Genomic DNA, 17,831 nt, shown 5'->3' on the forward strand with positions numbered 1-17,831 from the left:
AAAAAAATCTGTTTGACAAACGGAAAGATTAGGTTACTCTGAATAATCCTGAGTCGCGCTGCAGGGAGGTTTGCAAACCAGCACCGCATCATGAAGAGCCGTGACAGTCGCAAAGTTATTTATTGTGTCAGAAGCGAATTGAGGGTACAGTTATAATGTATTTAAGATCACAAACAAAAACTTGGCATTATACTAAATTTCTTTTGATCAGAAGCTGGCCACTTGGAGTGCCTCTGGTGTTGTTGTGAGAATAATAATAATAATAATAATAATAATAATAATAACAACAACAACAACAACAACAACAACAACAACAACAACAACAACTGCATTTCTAGACCACCCTCCCTCCCTAGAGGAACTCAGGGCGGTTAACATACATTGGATGGCCCATGAGGTCTCTTCCAACTCTACTATTCTATGATTCTATGATTCTATGAAACGGCAAACATTCAATGCCACAACTTCTTCACTAATATCAAAAGTATAAAATGACAATAACATAAACATTATAATGAAAATACCACATTAGAAAAAACAATAAATTTAAACAGAACAGTCAGTAAAAACATTATTGCACAGAGCGAGCGTATACCATATTTTTTTCTTTAGGGAGGGAGATCCAGAGGCAGGGGGCGATCACGGAGAAGGCCCCAACTCTCGTTCCCACCAGCTGCACTTGTGACAGGGGTGGGACTGAGAGCAGGGCCTCCCCTCTCATTCCCACCACTCTTGTTCCCATCAGCCGCACTTGTGATGGGGGTGGGACTGAGAGCAAAGCCTCCCCTCTCATTCCCACCACTCTCGTTCCCACCAGCCACGCTTGTGATGGGGGTGGGACTGAGAGCAGGGCCTCCCCGCTCATTTCCACCATTCTCGTTCCCAACAGCCGTGCTTGTGACGGGGGTGGGACCGGGAGCAGGGCCCCCTCTCTCATTCCCACCACTCTCGTTCCCACCAGCTGCACTTGTGATGGGGGTGGGACTGAGAGCAGGGCCTCCCCTTTCATTCCCACCACTCTCATTCCCACCAGCCGCGCTTGTGATGGGGGTGGGACTGAGAGCATGGCCACCCCTCTCATTCCCACCACTCTCGTTCCCATCAGCCGCACTTGTGACGGGGTGGGACCGGGAGCAGGGCCTCCCCCCCTCTCATTCCCACCACTCTCGTTCCCACCAGCCGCACTTGTGATGGGGGTCGAATCGAGAGCAGGGCCTCCTCTGATTATCGAAGTGCCCAAGATGGTCTATTATGGGAGATGCAATTTGACAAATAGCCTGGGCTTGAGCCATTTAGGGCTCACTTTGTATTTAGCTCTTAGCAGCACTTTGTATTTAGCTCGGAAACGGACCGGCAGCCAGTGGAGCTGCTGCAACATGGGAGTGGTTCTTTCCCTGTTCAGGGCTCCAGATAGTAACCTGGCTGCCGATCACTGAACTAGCTGTAGTTTCCAAACTATCTTCAAAGGCAGCCCCACGTAGAGAGCATTGCAGTAGTCCAAGCAGGATGTGACTAAGCCGTGGACTACCATGGCCAGGTCCAGCATCTCAAGATATGGTCGCAGCTGGCACACAAGGTTTAGCTGTGCGAAGTGACACCTGGGGTTCCAGGGTCAACTATGAGTCCCGGAGCACACCCAGACTCCGAACCTGTGTCTTCAGGGGGAGTGCGACCCCCATCCAACACAGGTTGTCATCCCATACCCTGAAAAGGTCCTCCATTGTGCATGTGGCAGGACTCTTGTGTGGTGCTGTGGTCATAGGGGTTTCCAGGCCTGGGGTGACACAAGCTGAAAGCATGACGAAGTAAAGAAATTCATAACCTAGTTGGTAACACTACGGCAATTTTGTGAAAAACTATGAAAAGGATATCAGAACATACTAGACATCATGACACAAGGGCCTAGCCACTTAGGGTCTCCTTTGCAGAGAGAAAAAGTGGGGTATAAATAAACAACAACAACAACAACAATAATAACGGAAGCTGGACAGTTACAGATGTTAATAATGTTGCAATTCTTGAGTGTAAACATCTCCGTGAAATTCAATGTCTCTTCTTTGTAACCAGATTGTCGTCGTTGTTATTATTATCATCCTCATGTTAAAGGAATGGCTGTGATTCTTGTAATTCTACATAATTACGTGGCATTATCCACACTATGCACTACCTTAAGATGAAAACAAGCTGCCTTTCCAGTTTACGGCTGGAACCGAAGGCGGCTTTTCCGACAGCGGATCGCCATTGTGGGTCATAGCCTGTTTCTAATCTTTCTATTCAGCCACCAGCATGCAAGCAAAAACCTCCAGACAAACATACTCTTAACTTCTCTTGGAATTGCATTTTGTGGTTTCTTTAATCTTTTAAGCTTCCAAGTCTAATCTAGCAGCTGCCATCAAAACTGCTTATGTAAAACGGACAGGAAAGAAATGAGAGGCTTCAGCCGAAGGATAGAAAACGGGCGCGTGGAGGCGAAGTGGTAGGTGAGCACCGCCTGCAAAATTTTACTGTTTCACACTGCACAGATATTTCTCTTGCACATATTTAATTATTATTTTATTTAGAATAATAATAATAATAATAATAATAATAATAATAATAATAATAATAATTGGCTATTTCTGTGCTTCCGAGAGTAGCCGTTTGTCTTGCATGTTTTTATAATGGTGTTTTACTATATGTATTTTATTGTATGTATTTTATATTGATATGTGTTGACTTTGTTGTATCCTGCCTCGAGCAAATGTTGGACGGGACCCCAAGGACCATCCAGTCCAACCCTAAACAAAGCACTCCCAACAGATGGCCATCCAGCCTCTGATTCAAAGCCTCCAAAGAAGGAGCCTCGACCAGACTCCAAGGCAGAGAGTTCCACTGCTAAACAACTCTTACAATTAGGACGTTCTTCCTAATGTTCAGGTGGAATCTCCTCTCCTGTCATTTGAACCCATGGCTCCATTGCATCCTAGTCCCCAGGGCAGCTGAAAATAATCCCGCTTCCTCTTCCTGTCAAATATTTAAATATGGTGATCAATTATTATTATTATTATTATTATTATTATTATTATTATTATTATTATTATTATTATTATTTTATTAATAATAATAATAATAATAATAATAATAATAATAAATAATTTTATTTTTATACCTTGCCTTCCTCTCAACCTTTTCTTCTGCAGGCTAAACATGCCCAGCTCTTTAAGCTGCTCCTCAGAGGGATAATGATTTCCAAATGTTTGATCATTTAATAGTCTGTGGCTCGGGTCACTGTCTCAAGGAAGGCTTTTCCTGATTGAAAGGAACTTCTCAAAACTGTTAACAGGCTTCCTGATAAAGGACAAAATAGGCACCTAATTATTATATAATTATATATAATACTCATATTATGCTATAATAATAATATAATATATTGTATATACATATAATATTGATAACATTATAATATGATAAGGTAAAGGTAAAGGTTTCCCCTGACGTTAAGTCCAGTCATGTCTGACTCTGGGGGTTGGTGTTCATCTCCATTTCTAAGCCCAAGAGCCGGCGTTGTCCATAGACACCTCCAAGGTCATGTGGCCACAGGCATGACTGCATGTGATACAATACAATATAATAATAATAATACACTATTATAATTGTATATTTATATTACATATAATATTACTAATAATATTGCAATATAGTGGTATAGTACAATACAGTAATACTAGCTTTGCCCGGCCACGCATTGCTGTGGCTTATGGGAATCCTTTGTTGGCCAGGTGGCATAGCAGTGAATAGCCTTGCAGTCTCAAAGCCTGGCCGTTTTCTGGAGTAGCTGGAGCTTTTTGTTGTATGAACGTAGAGGCATGGATGAGGGGTTGTGCTGCCAAGTTTAGTGTTTCTGGGATGTGTAGTTTTGTTGTTTTGTCCTAGGCCGAAATTTCATTACCCTTTTATATATATAGATAGATAGATATAATGCTTATATTGTGCTATGCTAATAATATAATATATTGTATGCACATATAACTTGTACGCTGCCCTGAATCCCCTTCGGGGTGAAAAGGGCGGGATATAAATGTCTCTAATAAATAAATAAATAAATAAATAAAATTCCTTGCCACTTGGCAAGCTGGCTACGACTTCCAGTTGGAGGTCAACACATCTGGAGGGCCATAAGTTTGATACCTTGGCCTTAAAGAGACCAAAACCTCTGAGTTCAAAGTGCTATCACCCTCTCTATGCTATGGATGGTTCTTCCATTTCACAAGGAACTAATCCAGCATAACTCATGAAAGGAAGGGATGGGGGAGAGACAAATAAGGTTACAGACAGCTGCTGCTTGAGCTCCACATTAAAGGATCTAATGAAATTACACTCCACGAATGCTGTATGTAAAAATAAACCGCAGGTTTGCTTTGATTTACGGAATGCCCCCAAAGCCAAAGAAGCGGGAAGGGTGGGAAGTACTTGGCAAACAGACACAGGGTGGATCAACGCTGACTCTCTATCCTGCGACTGATTCACCCATGTGTTACAAAACTGTTTTAAGTGTTTACAGTGCTAAAGATGCTTCATTCGTACTACACAAAAAAGGAACATCAACCGATTTAGCAAGCCTTGCAAATGCAGATTTATTATCGGTAAATTATTATTTATTTATTTATTTATTACCGACATTTATATCCCGCCCTTCTCACCCTGAAGGAGACTAAGGGCGGCTTATATACTACACAAAATACAATACAATATATATATATAAAAGAGTGATGGAATCAGGGCACCGGACAAAACAACAAAACTACAGGCCCCCAACCTCAAAATTTGACAACACAACCCATCATCCATGGCTCTAGGTTGATACAACAAAAAGAAAAGAAAAATAAAGTCCTAATTAGAGGGAAAGGAATAATTGTTTTTATCCAATTGCTGCCAGTTAGAGGGCTAAGCTCCGCCCACTTGGTCTCCTAGTAACCTACTCAGCCCAGGGGATAGGCAGAGTTAGGCCTCAGGTCTCTTCCACACTGCCTATAAGATACAGATTATCTGATTTTAACTAGATTATATGGCAGTGTAGACTCAAGGCCCTTCCACACAGCTATATTACCCATTTATAATCTTGCTAGCTGTGCCCGGCCATGCTATGCTGTGGCGTTGTCTGGTGGTGTTGGTGAGAACTTGTTGAGGTAGTGGTGGTATTGAATGTCTGTTGTAGGGTCTATGTCCCTGTGTAGTAGTGTATAGTTTTTATACATTGTCCATGTGTTGTGAATGCTTGGATTGTGTCCTGCTGCATAGTAGAAAGGGTTGGGCTGGATGGCCCTTAGGGGTCTCTGCAAACTCTTGGATTCTATGCTTCTATTATTATTATTATTATTATTATTATTATTATTATTATTATTATTATCATTATCATCATCATCATCTTCATCATCATTATTATGTAGAGGCTGGATGGCCATCTGTCAGGAGTGCTTGGATTGTGTCCTCCTGCATGGTAGAAGGAATACCACCACTACCTCAACAATTTCTCACCAACACCACCAGACAACGCCACAGCAACGCGTGGTCGGGCACAGCTAGTACAATATATTATTTTATTAGCATAGCACAATATAAGCATTATCTATTGCTATACTGTCCTCTTAACACTATATAGAAATCAAACATTTACTAATCTATATATATAAAAGAGTGATGGCATCACGGCGACCCACAAAACAACAACACTACAGGCCCCCCAACCTCAAAATTTGACAACACAACCCATCATCCACGCCTCTAGGTTGATAAAACAAAAAGAAAAGAAAAATAAAGTCCTAATTAGAGGGAGAGGAATAATTGCTTTTATCCAATTGCTGCCAGTTAGAAGGCTAAGCTCCTCCAACTTGGTCTCCTAGCAACCCAATAAAAAATAATTAAAAACACTAAAAAATAATTAAAAACACTAAAAGATTAATACAATAAAATACTATAATAACAGAAAATAACTAAAAATAATACAAAATAATAAAATATAATAAATAAAAAGATAACTTACAATAAAATTAATTAAAAAATACAAATAACGTTAAATAAAAATGACACAACAATTTTTAAACAATACCACCACCACTTTGCCACAGCAACGCGTGGCCGGGCACAGCTAGTAATATATATAATATAATAATATAATGTAATACAATATAATAATATTTATTTATTTATTAGTAATATTATTAGTAATATTTCATCTATATATATAAAAAGGTAATGAAATTTCGGCCAAGGACAAAACAATGAAACTACACATCCCAGAAACACTAAACTTGGCAGCACAACCCCTCATCCATGCCTCTAGGTTCATAAAACAAAAAGAAAAGAAAAATAAAGTCCTAATTAGAGGGAGAGGAATAATAGTTTTTTTATCCAATTCTTGCCAGTTAGAAGGCTAAGCTCTGTCTCCTAGCAACCTACTCAGCCCAGGGGACAGGCAGTTAGGCCTCACTTAGGCCTCTTCCACACTGCCTATAAGATACAGATTATCTGATTTTAACTGGATTACATGGCAATGTAGACTCAAGGCCCTTCCACACAGCTATTACCTATTTATAATCTTACTAGCTGTGCCCGGCCACGCGTTGCTGTGGCTTAGTCTGGTGGTGTTGGTCAGTCTACATTAGGTTGTATTGATGCTGTGACCTCCACCTTCTTTATACGCACATTAGTAGTAGTATTTGAAGTCTGTTACCTTCTTCAATTTTTGTGTTGATTGATAATTGCTTGAGATCCCTGTTGTCTTTGGTTTGTTGTTAATTGTAATGTCTGATTCTGCTGAGTGCGATTTATATTTTTATTGTGGTACAATAGTCTTTTTTTTTTGTTTTACCTGTGTAGGTGTTTATTATTATTGTTGTTGTAGTGATTATGAAGGTTGGATAAGTTAGATGCTACTGTATTGTTTTTTGGAGGCCCAGTGTAGCACTGACTGGCCTCTCAGCCTCAGTGCCTGGCTGTTTCTTGCCTGTGATGGTGCTGATTCTTGTTGTTGTTGTTGTTGTCATTGTTATTATTGTAATTGTTTTTTTGGAGGCCAAGTGTGAATGTAGGGATTGGGGAGGTGGATGAGTTGTGTTGTCAGATTTTGTATTTGTTATAGTCACAGTGCGTTGTTGTGAATTTTGTGGGTCCGGATTGTGGTTTTGTGGTGTGGTTGTGTTGTTACAACTGAGAGGCAAGGCTTTTGTGTTGTGTTGCCAAGTTTTGTATTTTTGGGGCGTTTAGTTGTGCTGTTATAGTCACGATGCATTGTTGTGAGTTTTGTGGGTCCGGATTGTGGTTTTGTGGTGTGGTTGTGTTGTTACAATCGGGAGGGAATGCTTTTGTGTTGTGTTGCCAAGTTTCATATTTCTGGGGCATTTAGTTGTGTTGTTATAGTCATGATGCGTTGTGAGTTTTGTGGGTCCGGTGTGGTTTTGTGGTGTGGTTGTGTTGTTACAACCGGGAGGCAAGGCTTTTACATTGTTTTGCCAAGTTTTGTATTTCTGGGGCGTTTAGTTGTGTTGTTATAGTGATGATGCGTTGTTGTGAGTTTTGTGGGTCCGGATTGTGGTTTTGTGTTGTGGTTGTGTTCTTACAACTGGGAGGCAAGGCTTTTGCATTGTGTTGTCAAATTTTGTATTTTTGGGGCGTTTAGTTGTGTTATAGTCACGATGCGTTGTTGTGAATTTTGTGGGTCCAGATTGTGGTTTTGTGGTGTAGTTGTGTTGTTACAACCGGGAGAAAAGTCTTTTGTGTTGTGTTGTCTAGTTTCGTATTTCTGGGGCGTTTAGTTGTGTTGTTATAGTCACGATGCATTGTTGAGTTTTGTGGGTCCGGATTGTGGTTTTGTGGTGTGGTTGTGTTGTTATAACCGGGAGGCAAGGTTTTTGCATTGTGTTGTCAAGTTTTGTATTTTTGGGGCATTTAGTTGTGCTGTTATAGTCACGATGCATTGTTGTGAGTTTTGTGGGTCCGGATTGTGGTTTTGTGGTGTGGTTGTGTTGTTACAATCGGGAGGGAATGCTTTTGTGTTGTGTTGCCAAGTTTCATATTTCTGGGGCGTTTAGTTGTGTTGTTATAGTCATGATGTGTTGTGAGTTTTGTGGGTCCGGTGTGGTTTTGTGGTGTGGTTGTGTTGTTACAACCGGGAGGCAAGGCTTTTACATTGTTTTGCCAAGTTTTGTATTTCTGGGGCGTTTAGTTGTGTTGTTATAGTGATGATGCGTTGTTGTGAGTTTTGTGGGTCCGGATTGTGGTTTTGTGTTGTGGTTGTGTTCTTACAACTGGGAGGCAAGGCTTTTGCATTGTGTTGTCAAATTTTGTATTTTTGGGGCGTGTAGTTGTGTTATAGTCACGATGCGTTGTTGTGAATTTTGTGGGTCCAGATTGTGGTTTTGTGGTGTACTTGTGTTGTTACAACCGGGAGAAAAGTCTTTTGTGTTGTGTTGTCTAGTTTCGTATTTCTGGGGCGTTTAGTTGTGTTGTTATAGTCACGATGCATTGTTGAGTTTTGTGGGTCCGGATTGTGGTTTTGTGGTGTGGTTGTGTTGTTATAACCGGGAGGCAAGGTTTTTGCGTTGTGTTGTCAAGTTTTATATTTCTGGGGCGTTTAGTTGTGTGCCAAGTTTTGTATTTCTGGGACGTTTAGTTGTGTTGTTATAGTCACGATGCATTGTTGTGAGTTTTGTGGGTCTGGATTGTGGTTTTGTGGTGTGGTTGTTTTGTTACAACCGGGAGGCAAGGCTTTTCCGTTGTGTTGTTAAGTTTTATATTTCTGGGGCATTTAGTTGTGTGCCAAGTTTCGTATTTCTGGGGCGTTTAGTTGTGTTGTTATAGTCACAATGCGTTGTTGTGAGTTTTATGGGTCTGGATTGTGGTTTTGTGATGTGGTTGTGTTGTTACAACCTGGAGGGAAGGCTTTTGCATTGTGTTGCCAAGTTTCGTATTTCTGGGGCGTTTAGTTGTGTTGTTATAGTCACAATGCGTTGTTGTGAGTTTTATGGGTCTGGATTGTGGTTTTGTGATGTGGTTGTGTTGTTACAACCTGGAGGGAAGGCTTTTGCATTGTGTTGCCAAATTTCATATTTCTAGGATGTTTAGTTTTGTTGTTATAGTCACTGCGCAAACAACTTTATCATTTTATATATATAGATATTATCTGCTTTGAACTGCATTATCTTGAGTCCACACTGCCAGATAATTCCCTTCAGTGTGCATTTTATACAGCTTTTTTTTATATACTGCTGTGTAGTGGAGCCTCCGGTGGCCTAGGGGATAAAAGCCTTGTGACTTGAAGGTTGTGCTGCTGACCTGAAGGCTGCCAGGTTCGAATCCCACCCGGGGAGAGCGCGGATGAGCTCCCTCTATCAGCTCCAGCTCCATGCGGGGACATGAGAGAAGCCTCCCACAAGGATGGTAAAAACATCAAAACATCCGGGTGTCCCCTGGGCAACGTCCTTGCAGACGGCCAATTCTCTCACTCCAGAAGCAACTCCGGTTGCTCCTGACACGAAAAAAAACAGCTGTGTAGAAGGGGCCTCATATAATCCAGTTCTAAGCAGATAATATAACATTATAAATATACAGTAGAGTCTCACTTATCCAACATAAACAGGCCGGCAGAACTTTGGATAAGTGAATATGTTGGATAATGAGAAGGGATTCAGAAAAAGCCTATTAAACATCAAATTAGGTAATGATTATGCAAATTAAGCACCAAAACATCATGTTATACAACAAATTTGACAGAAATAGTAGTTCAATGCTCAGTAATGCTATGTTGTAATTACTGTATTTACAAATTTAGCACCAAAATATCACAATGAATTTCAAACACTGACTACAAAAACATTGACTACTAAAAGGCAGACTGCATTGGTAATCCAGAACACTGGATAAGCGAATGCTGGATAAGTGAGATTCTACTGTAATATGAAATAATTACTGTGGTAATCCAGTCCAACCCAATTCTGCCATGGAGGACACAATCGAAGCACGCCCAACAGATAGGCACCCAGCCTCTCAATAATAATAATAATAATAATAATAATAAGAAGAAGAAGAAGAAGAAGAAGAAGAAGAAGATACAATCATAAGGTTAGGAGACTAAGGATCATCCAGTTCAACTTCCTTTTACCATGCAAGACGACACAAACCAAGCACTCCTGACAGATGGCCATCCAAGATCTGCACAATAATAATACAAATCGAAACAGAATTAGACAGTTAGGAGAGACCCCTAAAGGCCATCCAGTCCAACCCAAATCTGCCATTGGACAATACCATCCAAGCACTCCCAACAGATGGCCGGCCAGCCTCTCAATACTACTACTACTACTACTACTACTACTACTAATAATAATAATAATAATAATAATAATAATAATAATAATATCATACAATCCTAAGGTTTGGAGTGACCCCTAAGGATCATCCAGATAAACTTCCTTTTACCATGCAGGAGGACACAATCCAAGCACTCCTGACAGATGGCCATCCAGCCTCTACATAATAATGATGATAAAGATGATGATGATGATGATGATAATAATAGAAGCATAGAATCCAAGAGTTTGCAGAGACCCCTAAGGGCCATCCAGCCCAACCCTTCCTACTATGCAGCAGGACACAATCCAAGCATTCACGACACATGGACAACGTATAAATACTATACAATACTACACAGGGACATAGACCCCCCTCTACCCTCACCACTCACAGTACACAAACAACCAAATGCATACTAAAAATAAAGACAACCATACAACAGACATTCAATACCACCACTACCTCAACAATTTCTCACCAACACTACCAGACGCCACAGCAACGCGTGGCCGGGCACAGCTAGTGTAATATAAATATAAAATTATAATAGTGTATTATAATTATATTGTATTACATTATAACATTATTATCAATATTATATGTATATACAATATATTGTGGAGCCTCCGGTGGCGCAGTGTGTTAAAGCACTGAGCTGCTGAACTTGCAGACAAAAAGGTCGTAGGTTCGAATCCCGGGAGCGGAGTGAGTGCCCGCTGTTAGCTCCAGCTCCTGCCAACCTAGCAGTTCGAAAACATGCAAATGTGAGTAGATCAATAGGTACCACTCCAGCGGGAAGGCAACGGCGCTCCATGCAGTCATGCTGGCCACATGACCTTGGAGGTGTCTATGAACAACGCCGGCTCCTCGGCTTAGAAATGGAGATGAGCACCAACCCCCAGAGTCGGTCACGACTGGACTTAACATCTGGGGAAACCTTTACCTTTACCTATACAATATATTATATTATTAATAAATGTTTGATTTCTATATCTATTTTATATACCGATATATTAGTGAAATTGAGCTTTTTTTCATGTCAGGTGCGACTTGAGAAGTTGCAAGTCACTTCTGGCGTGAGAGAGTTGGCTGTCTGCAAGGATGCTGCCCAGGGGATGCCCAAATGTTTTACCATCCTGTAGGAGGCTCCTCTCATATCCCCGCATAGGCAGCTGGAGCTGACAGACGGAAGCTCACCCCGCTCCTTGTATTAGAAACATCAACCTTTCTATCATCAGTCCTTCCAACACAAGGGTTTAACCCATTGAGCCACCAAGGACTCCAATGAGTGGTTTAAGAAGCCCCGATATAACACAACATATGAATCCTCTGCTTAGGATGCAACTCCATCGCTGCATTTGTATTAGAATAATATAAACGGCCTAGATGAACCATGGGGTCTTTCCCAACTCTATTATTATTCTAGGATTCTAATGCAAACTGGAACGAAAATCTCCCTTTCCTGCTCATATGGTGATGGTTTCTCTGAAGCAAACCACTGCTTCCCATGTGCCAGGTTTATAAATGCGTATAACAATAAACGTTCTGCATGTATTTATTTTTTTAGCAAGATTTTTTTGGAAAGAAAAGCAGGCAAACATTTTTGCAACTTCATCTGCAGGGGGAGCTAGAACCTAAGGGAAAATCTCATGCAAGTTTTTCTCTTTACTGAGAAAGCATCTGGGTTGTTTCTACATGTGTGTTCTTGTACATACAGATGTCACAGGAGAGACCGAAAAGCTACGCTCTTAAAAAGGCAAATCAAAACTGTAAACCACACGTTTCCTCTTTACATTTTGAGACTAGATCTGGATTCGTGAATACTCTTGAGCAGGCATGGGCAAACTTTGGCCCTCCAGGTGTTTTGGACTTCAACTCCCACAATTGCTAACAGCCTACCGACATGCAAATGTGAGTAGATCAATAGGTACTATTTTGGTGGGAAAAGGCAGAGACGCTCCAAGCAATCTTGCCGGCCACACGACCAGGAGGTGACAACACTTGAAATTGGCTTGAAATTGGAGAAAAGCACCTCCCAGAGCCAGAGATGAGCACCGCCTCCAGAAGCCAGAAATGAAAGGAGAAGCCTTTGCCTTTGTTTGTGTGTCTTCATTGTAAAGGCATTGAATGTTTGCCTATGTATATATAATACCCATATTATGATATACTAATAATATAATATATTGTATATACATATAATATTGAAAATAATATTATAATGTAATACAATATTATAATAATAATACGTGATTATAATTGTATATTATATATTACATGTAATATTACTAATAATTGCAGTATAGTGGTATAGTACAATATAGTAATATATAATGCTTATATTGTGCTGTGCTTATAATATACATATAATATTGATAATAATATTATATTGTAAAACATTATCATAATACACTATTATAATTGTATATTATATATCACATGTAATATTACTAATAATTGCAGTATAGTGGTATAGTACAATATAGTAATATATAATACTTATATTGTGCTATGCTAATAATATACATATAATATTGATAATAATATTATGATGTAATACATTATCATAATACACTATTATAATTGTATATTATATATCACATGTAATATTACTAATAATTGCAGTATAGTGGTATAGTACAATATAGTAATATATAATACTTATATTGTGCTATGCTAATAATATACATATAATATTGATAATAATATTATGAAATACAATATAATAATATAATATAATACAATATAATAATAATACACTATTATAATTATATCTATATATATAAAATGATAAAGTTGTTTGCGCAGTGACTATAACAACAAAACTAAACATCCCAGAAATACGAAATTTGGCAACACAATACAAAAGGCTTGCCTCCAGGTTACAACAACACAACCACACCACAAAACCACAACCCAGACCCACAAAACTCACAACAACGCATCATGCGATAACAACACAACTAAACGCCCCAGAAATACAAAACTTGGCAACACAATGCAAAAGCCTTGCCTCCCAGTTGTAACAACACAACCACACCACAAAACCACATAGGACCCACAAAACTCACAACAATGCATTGTGACTATAACAACACAACTAAACGCCCCAGAAATACGAAACTTGGCAACACAACGCAAAAGCCTTCACTCCAGGTTGTAACAACACAACCACACCACAAAACCACAATCCGGACCCATAAAACTCACAACAACACATCGTGACTATAACAACATAACTAAACGCCCCAGAAATACGAAACTTGGCACACAACTAAACGCCCCAGAAATATAAAACTTGACAACACAACGCAAAAGCCTTGCCTCCCAGTTGTAACAATACAACCACACCACAAAACCACAATCTGGACCCACAAAACTCACAACAATGCATCGTGACTATAACAACACAACTAAACGCCCCAGAAATACGAAACTTGGCACACAACTAAACGCCCCAGAAATACAAAACTTGACAACACAACACAAAAGCCTTTTCTCCCGGTTGTAACAACACAACTACACCACAAAACCACAATCCGGACCCACAAAATTCGCAACAACGCATCGTGACTATAACACAACTAAACGCCCCAGAAATACAAAATTTGACAACACAATGCAAAAGCCTTGCCTCCCAGTTGTAAGAACACAACCACAACACAAAACCACAATCCAGACCCACAAAACTCACAACAACGCATCATGACTATAACAACACAACTAAACGCCCCAGAAATACAAAACTTGGCAAAACAATGCAAAAGCCTTGCCTCCCAGTTGTAACAACACAACCACACCACAAAACCACACTGGACCCACAAAACTCACAACAACGCATCATGACTATAACAACACAACTAAACGCCCCAGAAATACGAAACTTGGCAACACAACACAAAAGCATTCCCTCCTGATTGTAACAACACAACCACACCACAAAACCACAATCCGGACCCACAAAACTCACAACAGTGCATCGTGACTATAACAACACAACTAAACACCCCAGAAATACAAAACTTGGCATACAACTAAACGCCCCAGAAATACAAAACTTGGCAACACAACACAAAAGCCTTGCCTCTCAGTTGTAACAACACAACCACACCACAAAACCACAATCCGGACCCACAAAGCTCACAACAACGCATTGTAACTATAACAAATACAAAATTTGACAACACAACTCATCCACCTCCCCAATCCCTACATTCACACTTGGCCTCCAAAAAAACAATTACAATAATAACAATGACAGCAACAACAACAATAAGAATCAACACCATCACAGGCAAGAAACAGCCAGGCACTGAGGCTGAGAGGCCAGTCAGTGCTACACTGGGCCTCCAAAAAACAATACAGTAGCATCTAACTTATCCAACCTTCATGACCACTACAACAACAATAATAATAAACAGCTACACAGGCAAAACAAAAAAAAAGACTACTGTACCACAATAAAAATATAAACCGCACTCAGCAGAATCAGACATTACAACTAACAACAAACCAAAGACAACAGGGATCTCAAGCAATTATCAATCAACACAAAAATTGAAGAAGGTAACAGATTTCAAATACTACTACTAATGTGAGTATAAAGAAGGGTTGAGGTCACAGCATAAATACAACCTAATGTACACTGACCAACACCACCAGACTAAGCCACAGCAACGCGTGGCCGGGCACAGCTAGTATTGTATATTATATATTACATATATTACATGTAATATTACTAATAATAATAATGACTCTGGAATATTCTATACAAGACTCATCCATCCCTAAATGGATCATGTTAATATATTTGGTTAATGATCCCCGTCCCCTCGATCATAGGTTTGTGGTAATTGTTATTTATTGTTTTTTAGTTGTATACTTTTACCTTGTTTTAATAATGTTGTTATTATGCTGTCTATGTAATGTATGTTGTTGTATTTATGATTGGAAACCGCTCTGAGTCCCTTTGGGGAGGTAGAGCGGTATATAAATAAAGTTTTACTTACTTTACTTACTAATATTGCAATTTAGTAATACAGTACAATATTATATTGATATTGTGCTATGCTAATAATAAAATATATTGTATGTACATATAACTTGTAAGCCGCCCTGAGTCCCCTTCGGGGTGAGAACGGCGGGATATAAACGTCGCTAATAAATAATAATAATAATAATAATAATAATAATAATAATAATAATAATAATAGCTATGTATGTAAATGCTGTAATCCGCTCTGGGACCCTAGGGGAGAAGGGCGGAAAATAAAAAAGTATTATTATTATTATTATTATTATTATTATTATTATTATTATTATTATTCACAGTGTCCACTGTTTGAACGTTTGCCTATGTATATATAATACTCATATTATGCTATACTAATAATATAATATATTGCAGGGGTCCTCAAACTTTTAAAGCAGAGGGCCGGTCCTTCAGACTGTGGAGGGGCCGAATTATCATTTGAAAAAAAATACGAACAAATTCCTGTGCACACTGCACATGTCTTATTTGTAGTGCAAAACAACAACAACAATGAAAGAACAATACAATATTTAAAAATGAAAACAATTGTAACCAACATAAACCTATCAGGATTTCAATGGGAAGTGTGGGCCTGCTTCTGGCCAATGAGATAGTCAAATTAATTAGGATTGTTGTTGTTGTGCCTTCAAGTCATTTCAGACTTTGGGCCAGCCTAAAAATTTTTACTTATTAATTTACTAAATTTATTTACTACATTTATATCCTGCCCTTCTCACCCCAAAGGGAACTCAGAGAAGCTGTATGTACATACAATATATTATATTATTAGCATAGCACAATATCAGCAATATATATTACTATATTGAACTATGCCACTATACTGTAATATTATATGTAATATATAACATACAATTAATATTATTATATGGTATTATTATTATTAGTATAATATTGTATAACATTACATTATTATCAATATTATATGTATATTATTAAATATATTATTAAAAATGATATAAAAATATTATGTTATAAAACTAAGGGCAGGGGCCAGGTAAATGAACTTGGAAGGCCGCATCCGGCCCCCGGGCCTTAGTTTGGGGACCCCTGATATATTGTATATACATATAATATTGATAATAATATTATAACAATGTAATACAATATAATAAGAACAATACACTATTATAATTGTATCTATATATATAAAAGGGTAATGAAATTTAGGCCTAGGACAAAACAACAAAACTACACATCCCAGAAACACTAAACTTGGCAGCACAACCCCTCATCCATGCCTCTACGTTCATACAACAAAAAGAAAAGAAAAATAAAGTCCTAATTAGAGGGAGAGGAATAATTGTTTTTATCCAATTGCTGCCGGTTAGAAGGCTAAGCTCTGCCCACTTGGTCTCCTAGCAACCTACTCAGCCTAGGGGACAGGCAGAGTTAGGCCTCACTTAGGCCTCTTCCACACTGCCGATAAAATACAGATTATCTGATTTTAACTGGATTATATGGCAGTGTAGACTCAAGGCCCTTCCACACAGCTATATAACCCATTTATAATCTTACATTATCTGCTTTGAACTGGATTATCTTGACTCTACACTGCCATATAATCCAGTGTGCATTTTATACAGCTGTGTAGAAGGGGCCTCATATAATCCAGTTCTAAGCAGATAATGTAAGATTATAAATATACATTAGAGTCTCACTTATCCAACATAAACAGGCCAGCAGAACATTCGATAATCGAATATTTTGGATAATAAGGGATTCAAGAAAAGCCGATTAAACATCAAATTAGGTAATCATTATATAAATTAAGCACCAAAACATCAAGTTATACAACAAATTTGACAGAAAAAGTACAGTAGAGTCTCACTTATCCAACATTCACTTATCCAACTTTCTGAATTATCCAACGCTTTTTTGTAGTCAATGTTTTCAATGCATTGTGATATTTTGGTGCCTAAATTCGTAAATACAGTAATTACTACATAGCATTAATGTGTATTGAACTACGTTTTCTGTCAAATTTGTTGTATAACATGATGTTTTGGTGCTTAATTTGTAAAATCATAACCTATTTTGATGTTTAATAGGCTTTTTCTGAATCTCTCCTTATTATCCAACATATTCGCTTATCCAACGTTCTGCCGACCCGTTTATGTTGGTTAAGTGAGACTCTACTGTAGTTCCATGCGCAGTAATGCTATGTAGTAATTACTGTATTTACAAATTTACCACCAAAATATCACAATGAATTTAAAACACTGACTACAAAAACACTGACTACTAAAAGGCCGTCTGCATTGGATAATCTAGAACATTGGATAAGCGAATGTTGGATAAGTGAGATTCTACAGTAAGGTAACGACGCTCTATGAAGTCATGCCACATGACCTTGGAGGAGTCTATGGACAATGCCAGCTCTTCAGCTTAGAAATGGAGATGAGCACCAACCCCCAGAGTCAGACACGACTGGACTTAATGTCAGGGGGAAACCTTT

The 17,831-nt window shown here is 38.8% G+C and overlaps 1 protein-coding gene across 6 annotated transcripts in view; it reads right to left on the bottom strand.

Moving 5' to 3' along the window:
- auts2 (activator of transcription and developmental regulator AUTS2) overlaps positions 1 to 17,831 on the bottom strand; it is a 481,369-nt gene that overhangs the window by 409,581 nt on the left and 53,957 nt on the right. The gene's annotated exons all lie outside the window — the stretch shown is intronic.

This window comes from Anolis carolinensis, unplaced genomic scaffold (assembly GCF_035594765.1).
Source record: "Anolis carolinensis isolate JA03-04 unplaced genomic scaffold, rAnoCar3.1.pri scaffold_7, whole genome shotgun sequence".
Taxonomy (NCBI): Eukaryota; Metazoa; Chordata; class Lepidosauria; order Squamata; family Dactyloidae; genus Anolis; species Anolis carolinensis.